Genomic DNA, 11,482 nt, shown 5'->3' with positions numbered 1-11,482 from the left:
AAATGGACACCCAATTATGAAGGTCCATTCGTGGTCAAGAAGGTTTTCTCTGGCGGAGCCTTGTTGTTGACGACCATGGATGGCGAGGATTTTCCATCCCCTACAGATGCGGACGCAGTTAAAAAATACTTCGTATAAAGAGACCCGCTGGACGAAAAGAACAAAATAGTCCAGGCAAAAATGGGCATCCCGGCGAACCAAAAAACAGAAAAAAGGTTCGAGCAAAAATTAGGGATAAAATGAAAAAACTGTACACTCGGCAAGTCGAAAACCTGAAAAGGCGACTTGGGCAAAAAAGGGTATCCCGGTGGACTGAAAACCCGAAAGGGCGGTCCAAGCAAAAGAGGGATTGAAACGAACAACTGCGTCCAGCATGATCGTTTGCGCTTTGGTTAAAGCATCATGGATAATACCCGGTAGGGATCAATCAGAATCGTCTTGTTCAGAAGGCAGAAAGCACAGAGAGTCTGAGGACATATGGGGTGTAACCGAGTTGGAACTCGATGAGATCACGGGTTTCACATTGCCATTAGGATAGATTTTTCCTTTTGTGCGCAATTACCTCTTTTCAGGAATTGCTTCCTTTGTATTGCTCAATTTGAGCCACACTTTTTCCAATCAATAAAAATGCATATTCAGTCAAATAATTTTGTTTTTGTTTTTTTCACTACCGCTTTGATTGCAAAAACATCTGATTATTTTGATAAAGAATTTTGCATTTTAAGACATACAGGTCCCTTCCAATGCATGCTTATAAGATTGGAAACTTGAAATTTTATTCGGAAGGTTGAATGACCCAAGTGTTGAAATCTTGACACGCCTGGGGCACGTTTTTATCTAACGATCTCTTTTGCAGGAACTGTTAGATATTTTCACTCACTTGCAGGTTGTGATGTGGAAGCTATTGACAAAACGAATCCCCATGGAGTCCGATCAGGGACGAACGAATGAACAGAAGGACGGTGAAAAGACGACGGTGAGACGTACGACGATCCTTGGAATTAATCAAGAAGACTCTTCAAAGTCGGAAAATTGAAAAGTTTGTATAAGTCCCAGGAGTTCGCTTTCCGTCGAGTGCGGAGCGATTGGGAATACAAGATGATGGAGCAGAAAAGGTCCAGAAGAGTCGGGATGTATATCCTCAAGCAGAGTCGTGACGACCAACCCCCCAGCAGATCCAAGGTTTGTGACTTCCCTAGCAGGGTCAGGGATGCTTATCCCCAGCAGGTTTCAGATCGATGCTTCCCCAGTCGCCAGGCCTGAAGGTGGCTGTTCCCCAGCGGAGGTATCTGTGAGGGTTTCCCGAAGCAGAGTCAGGATTGATATCCCCATCAAGTCAAAGACTGGTGTATCCTCACAGAGCGTTGGTGGTTCTGTTCCCCAGCAATTTCCCAAGCGGATCGGGTGCAAAGGAGGTTTTTCCCCAGCAAGGGTTGCCTTTTCCCAGCAGCAGTGCTATTCCCCAGCAGGGCGGAATCGGATTGTTGACGAGTTCCTCAGCAGAGTGTCTCGAGCTCCCCAGAAAAGTCCCTCGAGGGGGATGCCCTTTTTATGCATTCATCATGTAGATAAGCATAGCATATCGCATAATAAATCGCGTAGCATATCCATAATTATGGAGCATTACGCTGAAAAATCAATCATGCATCATATTGCAAGCATAAGCTAGTCTCAAGCCGTGGGTACTGTTTGAGAGGTGGTTTTGCCCAAAGGTGAAGGTGTTACTCTGAGGAGTGTGGAGTCGTGATTTTGAATCAAAGTTTCGGTCGAGCGAAGATGGGAATGGTAATCAAAGAGGTTTCGGGGTCCAAAAAAAAAGAAAAACAAGAAAGAATAATCCCCAGCTAAACGCAAAGTGTTCGTTGGCTAGGGTTGAGCAGAGAGTAGCCGGCACGGGGCTTGTTATCCCCGACGTGTGTCACTATTCTTTTTTGCCGATGTTGACAGACATGGAAGTTTTCCGGTGTTCAGACCGAGGCGGTATCCAGACCGAAGTGGCGTTCAGGCCAGTTTCCGATTTTCAGATCGAAGAAGTTTCCGACGATCAGGTCGAAGTACTTATGGCATTCAGGCCAGTTTTCCGGTGTTCAGACCGAGGCGGTATCCAGACCGAAGTGGCGTTCAGGCCAGTTTCCGATTTTCAGATCGAAGAAGTTTCCGACGATCAGGTCGAAGTACTTATGGCATTCAGGCCAGTTTTCCGGTGTTCAGACCGAGGCGGTATCCAGACCGAAGTGGCATTCAGGCCAGTTTCCAATTTTCAGATCGAAGAAGCTTCCGACAATTAGATCGATGCAGCTTGTGGCATTCAGGCCAATCTCCCGGTATTCAGACCGAAGTGGTGTTCAGACCAAAGTGGCGTTCAGGCTAATTTTCCGGTATTCAGACCGACATCAATATTCTCATGTTCCGGTGTTCAGTATTCAGATTGGTGGGCGGCGCTCAGGCCATGGTTCTTGGTGTCACCAGTTATCCAGATATTCCTGTTTCGGTATTCAGGCCGACTGTTCTCCGTACCCGACGGATTCTTGTTAAGAAGTTTGTTCTTTGCCGATTCTGACAGACATTGTTAATTATTTCCCATCGGAGTGCAAATTGTTCGTCTGTTCTTGGTATTCAATCACTCTTCATCCTGATCATCTGAAAGCCGAGGCTGTTCATATCGACAGGTTCACAATGGATTGAATAGGGGCAGCTGTAACACCTCAAAATTTGCCCTCCTCTCTTGGGACTAGCTTAACATATTGCATTGCATTTTTTAGGTCATTAGGCATTGCATATTGCATATCATGTGGTTACATTGTGCAAATCATCCTCCTAAGTCTTGGTCAGAAGATGAAGAGGTTGAGATTCTAGCCTGAGGGTTTATGGATTGATCATTAATCATCTGAGGATGTGTAGTACAAATTAGGGTTTCATGGTTTCTCAAGGGAGATTGATCTTCATCTTGGTGGAAGTGATACATCATCATCATCATGGTCTTGATATCATCCAAGAGATTGATCAGATACCTTGGGATTAGGGTTTTGACCTCTGGTCAACACTAATCAGTTGAATCAGTTGCATTGGGCCAATCAGGGCATGGCAAGGAGATGGGGTCTACAATGGATATGGGGATCATCATGTGATTATATTGAGCTTATGGAAGCTAGGGTATTATCATTGAGCCATTTCATCAGAAAATTGAGGCTCAACTTGATCAGTGCATTGCCAAATTCATCTATCAGTTGAAAAAGTCAACTGTGGTCAACTGTGCTTGATTTTATGGATTTGGAGGTGGGAGAGAGTTGGATACACTTCATTCATGTTGAAACAAGTTTCATTTGACATTTCATACATCAAGAATGAAGAAAATAAAGTCAGACAAAAAGTTGCCAAAAATGGAAAGTGACTTGTAATGGAAGTTTCCAAAAATGGAAAGTTTTTCACCACAAAATTACATGTTCAAAAATGCTTCAAATGAAATTTTGTTCAACATGAAAGTTGAAGATCTTGCTCTCACCTTTCCAAAAAGTCCAAGAACATGAATTTCTCATGTATGGTTGATAAGTTATGGTCCAATCATTTTCCAAAAATGCCTAAAATCAAAGTGGCATAACTTTCACATGGAATGGCCAAAATGGATGATCTTTCTTTGAGCAAACCCCATTTCACATGTACTTTCATGATGCATAATCAAAATTCATCAAAAATGGTCAAGGCAAAAAGTCATTTTTTAAGTGAATTCTTTTGAATTTTTGGTGTGAGATAGTGAAATTGAGAAATACAAGGCCAATGCACATGAAACCACTTCCAACACACTCCAAATGCCAAATATGACTTGTGTGAACTGTCATTTTACTGTTACATTGCCAATTTGAAAAGGTCATTTTTGGACTTTCACTTAAAACCACATTAACACTAATTCACTTGGATTTTGATAATTGTGATTAACAAAGTGGATTAAGGAGTGAGTATAAGTTGCTAATCATAACAGAATTGGTAATCACAATCACATTCTCCAAGATTGCAACAAACTTTTTCATCAAAACCTCTCAAATTCTCTCAAAACTTCATCACTTTTTTTCACATTTTTGCATCAATTCTTCATCATTTTGGTTGATTCTTCGTGGATCCATGCTCTACAAGTGATTGTGAGTAACTGTTTTGCAAAATTCGTGGCCAAATCTTCAAGAATTGCAACTGTTGGAAGCTTGCTCATCAATGGAGTTTTGAAGATTCTTGCAATTGGTGCTGTTTCGAGCTAGCCTAATCACTCCATTCAACTTCCTCATACTTAAGCATCATCTGTTTCACCTTTTCGAGCTTGGAAACACGAGCATCAAGGTCTGCCATCTCCATAAGGTGATTTTTCGAATTCTCTCATTGTGTGAATTATTATATGGCTTTTGAAGATCATTCAATGTAGATCAACATGCTGCTTGTAGTTTGTGATTTGGTTAAGTGTAGTGAGAGAAATCTGAGTTTGAAGTTTGGATGTGTTTTCTTTTTTCGTTCGATTTGCTTTGTGTGTTGAGAATTAGGAGAAACAAGTTACATATTCGTGATGTGCTAGTTGAGACGGTTCTTTTGATATAGAGTTTGTAGATTTTGGTTGAGATTTGATGTTCATCATTTTCTGGAATTTCTGGAAGTGTTCTTGTTCAAGAACACTATGAAACACGCGTTTGATCTTCCAATTTCGTGGCCTTGTTTGAACTTCTGTTTCCCGCTACCTCCAGCCTCTCACAGCGTGCCAACGCATTAATGATACGACGCCGTTTTGGTCAGGCGTTTAAATATTACAAAAATGCCATTATTCCAATTATTTTCATTATTTCATTTTCTTTTTTCATTTCAATTTCATTTTTGATTACATGATCTTTAGAAATTCATAACTAACTCATTTTTATCCAAAATTTGTGAGGTTTTTTTCACCATGCTCCTTATGATGTGTAGATTTTAATGGTGATTTTTGTGATTTTTGTGCACATGTGGAAAATTAAAAATGCCTAGGGTTTGATTGGATGTATGCAATTTGTACATGTCTTGCCTTTTCACTCATGAAATGATGATGTTTCCAAATAAATTCATGAAATTTTTTGTGCTTATTCTGGACTCTTGGATGGTGATTTTGATATGTGGTTTGCAATTTTTGGATCCCTGGATGTTGAGATATGAATTTTTGAATAGAGGTGTGACAATTTGTGTCACACCAAGCTTGATGAATTTCATGATTTTATTTGCCTTGCCTAGGGATGTTGGATTGAGCTAATTTGTGTCACACCAAGCTTGATGAATTTCATGATTTTATTTGCCTTGCCTAGGGATGCTGTTTTGATTTTTTCATCTCCTTTGGACCCTAGGCTTGGCCTAGTGGTCTTGTTTCTCATGTTTGGTTTGGATTTTTAGGTTGAGATGCAAAGGCCTCAAGGAGGAAAATGCAAGTTGATTAAATTGAGTTTGGTTGCTTGTTGTAAAATAACATTGTATGTTTTGTAGGATGCTTGACTCAATTGAGTTGATTGTGCTTTGCACATTGCATTGATTGACTGTACAGATTAATTGTTTGACTTTTGCTGTTTAATGTTGGTTTGTCTGGTATACTGACTGTACTTGATTGATTCCAGGTACCATAGTCGCTTTAGTTCTTTAAGAACTTGCTGTGCTGTTGCTGGGTTGTATAAACCAATTGAGGTAGACTCTCTTGTCTCCATGTAGTCTGGAAGACCTGGCCTGTTACTTGGCCAGGCAACTGTCTGAAGTCCTCCTTAAGAGGCGATGTTTGTGATTGTTTAACTTTGTCCCCAAGCAGGTAAAGACCTCTATGAGGCAATTGGCGGATAAGAGAGATATGCAATCTATCTCCCGCTATTCCGTTGAGTCGTCCCTCTGCTCACACCACTGTGTTGATGCATTGGGACATTAACCCAAGATCTTGTGCTGTTGCACAATCGAGTCAGAGTCTTGAGCGTAGAAGGGTCCCTCCTTTCTGGACCCACGCTCCTTTGTCTGAAGCTCTCCCTGGCCAGGGATAAGAGCTGTGAAGTCTAATCTTCATTCACCTTTCATCTGCTTCACCCTGACTCTCAATGTCAGGGTTAAGAGCGAACACTACCCTGTACAGTTGACTTGCCTCGGCAGTCCACCCTTGTTTGAGCCTCACTTGACTGGATATAGTGTGTGCTATGTGAAATGTTTGTTTTATTTTGATTGATGCTTGCATGCTTGTTTTTCCTGGTTAGGATTAGCTTGTTGTTGTGCAAGTAGATAGAAACCATAACCTAGGACAATGATGCATGATAACACTAGGCTCGAGTACAGCTCCCTAGTAGTGTGTCTCCCCTTGGTTTCTGGCTAGAATTTCTTTCCCGTTCAGGGGAACTACGTCGCCCTGATCCTCATACCAGATGAGGTACGTAGGCAGGAGACCGTGCGAGGTCTCTCCGGGCACTTTTCTTTCTTTTGTGTGTGTGCTTGACAGTTATAGGCTCGAGTTCCCGACTCCCTATTAACTTGTTGGTTGTTGTGTGCTTGGAAGCTGATGTAAGTCCATCGAGTGGCATTCGGGTTCCAGTGTGTGTTTGTTTGGTTCGGAAGCCGATGTATGTCTAGCGATTGGCGTTCGGGTTCCAGGTTTGCCCGGGTTGGTGTGTGTCCTGTTTGGCGTGCGTAAGCCGAACTACGGCAGCTCTGATTCTCGTTCCAGACGAGATACGTAGGCATAGGATGCGATGTCCTAGCGAGCCCTCTTCCTCTTTACCCCACCTGTGTGGTCTTCAGTGTGTGTGTGTGATGTTTGTTTTAGCAACCTTTTTCTTTCTTTTAGAGCGTGGATCCCGTCGAGTACGACGAACGTGAGGGGTGCTAATACCTTCCCCTTGCGTAACCGACTCCCAATCCCATTCTCTTTGGTCGCGAGACCATGCTTTTCCCAGGTTTACTTCGAGCGTTTCCTTTCCCTCTTTTGGGATAAATAACGCACGGTGGCGGCTCTGTGTTGTTTTGCTTCAGCCCGCCGGTTGTTTTTCGCGGATGCGACAGGTCGGAGCCAAAATAATCATTTACACTGACCACGCTGCTATCAAATACCTCTTAACAAAAAAAGATGCTAAACCTAGACTCCTAAGGTGGATCCTGTTGCTACAAGAGTTCGATTTGGAAATCAAAGACAAGAAAGGAACTGAAAACGTAGTAGCAGATCACCTCTCTAGACTTGAGAACCTTGAACCAGAAAGAACATCAATTAACGATGATTTCTCGTACGATAAACTTATAGCTACTTTGGGAGAAAATAACGCTGATAAACAGGTAGAAACCACCTTAGCCATATCTGTTACACCATGGTACGCTGATCTCGTCAATTATTTAGCTGTCGGAATAGTTCCACCTACTTTATCCTACCACCAGAAGAAACGATTCTTCTATGACATAAAACACTATTACTGGGATGACCCCTTACTCTTTAAAAGAGGCCCCGATGGTATTTTCCTTCGGTGTATACCCGAAGAAGAGGTAGAAAATATAATCCAACACTGTCACTCCGCTCCTTATGATGGACATGCAAGTACATCCAAAACCTGCTCCAAAATCCTACAAGCCGGTTTTTATTGGCCGAATATATGGAAGGATGTGCATGCGGCTATCAAGAAATGTGATAGATGTCAATGCACAGGAAACATATCTAGACGTGACGAGATGCCACAAAAAGGCATTTTGGAAGTAGAGATTTTCGACGTGTGGGGAATAGACTTCATGGGACCTTTTCCACCTTCTTTCGGTAACAAGTACATACTCGTAGCAGTTGACTACGTATCAAAATGGATTGAAGCTATAGCTTCTCCAACAAACGACACACGAGTAGTAACTAGACTCTTTAAGAATATAATATTTCCAAGATTTGGTGTCCTAAGAATAGTAGTCAGTGATGGTGGATCGCATTTCATATCCAAGGTACTCGAAAAACTACTGTTTAAGTATGGTGTGAGACATAGAGTAGCGACACCTTACCACCCTCAAACCAGTGGGCAAGTGGAAGTGTCTAACAGAGAAATCAAACAAATATTGGAAAAAACAGTCGCCACCTCAAGGAAAGACTGGTCATTGAAATTACCAGAAGCTTTATGGGCGTATCGAACTGCTTACAAAACTCCCATAGGGACAACCCCATTTAAGCTTATCTATGGAAAATCTTGCCACCTCCCGGTAGAATTAGAACATAAAGCCTACTGGGCTATTAAAAATCTAAATTTAAACTATAAGGCCGCCGGTGAAAAGAGAATCCTTGATATAAGCGAATTAGAGGAACTCAGAAGAGACACTTACGAAAATGCCAGAATCTACAAAGAAAGAACAAAACAATGGCATGACAAGCGCATAGCAAGAAAAATCTTCAAACAAGGCGATACAATCCTGTTATTTAACTCTAGACTAAAGTTATTCCTGGGAAAACTACGATCTAGATGGTCAGGTCCATTTCAAATTACCAATGTTTTCCCCAGTGGAGCGGTGGAAATTAAAGGAAAATCCATTGAACCGTTTATCGTAAACGGGCAGCGTCTAAAACATTATCATCATACAGAGACCATTGAAGACTCACAAGTCCTGCATTTAGACGTAGTGCCTCCAGAATTTATAGATTATATTTGATAGTTTTTGTCGAGCTTGCGACATTAAACAAAGCGCTTAGTGGGAGACAACCCACAAATATTTATATTTTCATTTCTTACTTAATTATTCTTTTAAAATTTTATTTAGTATTCATTCTTAATCTATTTTAATTTTTCTTCTTCTATTCTTTCGGCATTTTGGCCAAATCCTGACTAAAACTCTTGTTTTTCCTTTCTCTAGCTAACACTAACCTGATGGGACAAATTGATCTTATGGGTATCAAATTCAGAGGGAAAGCTCAGAAACAAAAGTTTGAGGAACTAGCAGAAAGAGAGATGCTACCTAGTTTGTATGCTAATGACTGGGCAATGACTGCCCTTGGACTAAGAGAAAGTGTCCTGTATTTGTTGAGTCAGATTGGGTGGGAAACCTCTCCTATCCGTAGACATTTCGTCACCTACCGGAGACTAACACTAGAATTCCTTAGCTCCCTGATCTATCTACCCAGCCATGGGAAAGGAATAAGCAGAGGTTTCATCCAGTTCAGAATGTTTAACATGGAGTATCAATTTAATATTCAAGACTTTACCAACCTTTTAGGTTTCCCTACCTCCCTTGATACATTCACAATGAACCAAGAAGAACTTTTTGAATATAGAGAACTTGAACACTTTTGGGGAAGCTTGACTGGAAATGACGATCCCGAGGAACATGAGTTTCTCTCTGGAAACATACATAACCCGGCCTTCCGTTATTTCCATAAGATCTTGACCCACACCTTATTTGGGAAGAAGACAAACAGTACCTCAGTTTCACGTGATGAGCTCTTCATCATATTTTGTGCTTCCCAGAACCGTCCAGTAAACGGTGCCACTTTTATGTTGGCAAATTTTGACCACCTTATCCAAGATGAACGAGCACCAATTCAAATAGGCGGTTTAATAACCATGATTGGTAATGCTATCGGATTACGTCAACCTATGCTTGACTTAAGCCCTTTTTGTGGCATTGCGACTATGAGTATACCCTTCCTCTTCAACACTATGTTTATAGCAAACCTAGGGTCTGAAGAGTTTGAGCTTATAATTAATAACCAAGTTCTTTGCCTATTCACCTTGCCCAGTCCTAGGACTAGTGTTCATAACCGCAATAACTGGCTCTACAATCTGAACGCAACACCCTCTCCAGCTAGATCTACTGAATCCATCCAGGACTATGAGATTTGTGATGACCAGATCCCTTATGCTGAATCTGACCCTCAGACACCATCTGGTTATTATGATATCGACCCTCCTCCTCAACCTGTCCCGACCGAAGAGTCGGCAATACCCGATCCTAGACATCATATGCCCGGAGATAATTATAACACCATCATTCAAGCCTTGATGTCAGAACAGGACGCCCTCAGAGAAGAGCTAGCTAATATGGGACAAGAATTTCTGGGATACATGAACAGCATGACAAATCAGTTCCACGAGTTGCTAAACCGTGTTAACTCCTTTGCTCATCGGCCAGAGATCGTGCCGAGGGATAGAAGTTGTTTTTCTTAGTCATTTAGTTTTAGGTAGATTATTCATTAATGTTGTTTCAAATTATGTTAGTATTTGTTTTTCTTTCGCATGTTTACTTTTGCCCTCCAATGTTACATTATGATTATTTTATGAAGCTATTGATTTATTTTACTTTACTATGAATTATGCAATATCTAGCAATAATGCTCTCTACTGTATGCTACCTACATAACTTATTAAAGAAAAATATATTTATGCACTATTATGCAAAGTAGAATAACATGCAAGGGAAAATCACAATAGCAGAATAAAATAATCTGAAGCAAAACAAAATAATAAAAATAAATTACTATAATTATTATAAAGAACGCAAGCAGTAATGTGCCAGAAAGACTGTGTGACGAGCGTCACACAATCTATCACGGACGTCACACCAAGTGCCTGTGACGCCCGTAACGCCCCTGTCACGAGCGTGACACCGTCTGACCATGTTAACGTTACTAACCGTTGGGAGACGACCGTTACACCACTTCACCTTTTTACCTTCCCCATTTATTCACATTTACCCATATTTATTTACTTTTCAACCACTCCCTTTCCAACTTCCAATTTTTTTTCCTATAAATACCCACCATACCTTTCTTCATACACCACAAACCATTCTCTAAAATCAATTTCATTTCCCTTCTCCCCTAATTACCTCTTTCAAACCACTTATCGATATGGCGGGCAACTAAGCTTTCGGAAATATCATCTTCCGATCCGAAGATGATAATTATCAAAGGGAGCAGTTCGAGCGTTTCCAACAACGAGGTGTCACCTCTACCAGGTATACTGATCTAACTTGCTTATAAGAATTAGGATTACTTCAAGGTATAGAATGGATGCTCCGTCTTGCTGATATAACCTTCCTATGCACGCATAATCAACCTACCTACTCACCACCATAGCACTTGGCTTAAACCTGGGGGACCGACTCCAAACTTTAGAATCTTTACCTCCCCTATTTATGGATATAAGCTACTGTCGGTCCAGCCGCCTAATTAAGAACAGAGTAGGCGGAAAATATTACCTTATGGTGAATAACCAGGAAGTTCCAAGCGTTGTTCTACCCAACATTGCCCTAACGGATGTCACCAACCCCAACCACCACCTCTATGATCTAAATGCTCCCGAAGCTACCGAGCCTTCACATGCAAACCCGTCTACAGACGAGTTCGAAGAAATGGATCAAGGTGATCATGCTCCTGCACAACAATTAGTCCCGCTCAACCCTTCCGATAATGCAGCTGGCCCATCCTCACGACGTCGTCGACGAAGAAGACCTGCAACCAACGACGACATCATGGATGCTATTGATGGTATGCAAGCGCAGAATCTCG

This window comes from Lathyrus oleraceus, chromosome 4 (assembly GCF_024323335.1).
Source record: "Lathyrus oleraceus cultivar Zhongwan6 chromosome 4, CAAS_Psat_ZW6_1.0, whole genome shotgun sequence".
NCBI lineage: Eukaryota > Viridiplantae > Streptophyta > Magnoliopsida > Fabales > Fabaceae > Lathyrus > Lathyrus oleraceus.
Note: the sequence above shows the minus strand (reverse complement) of the source record.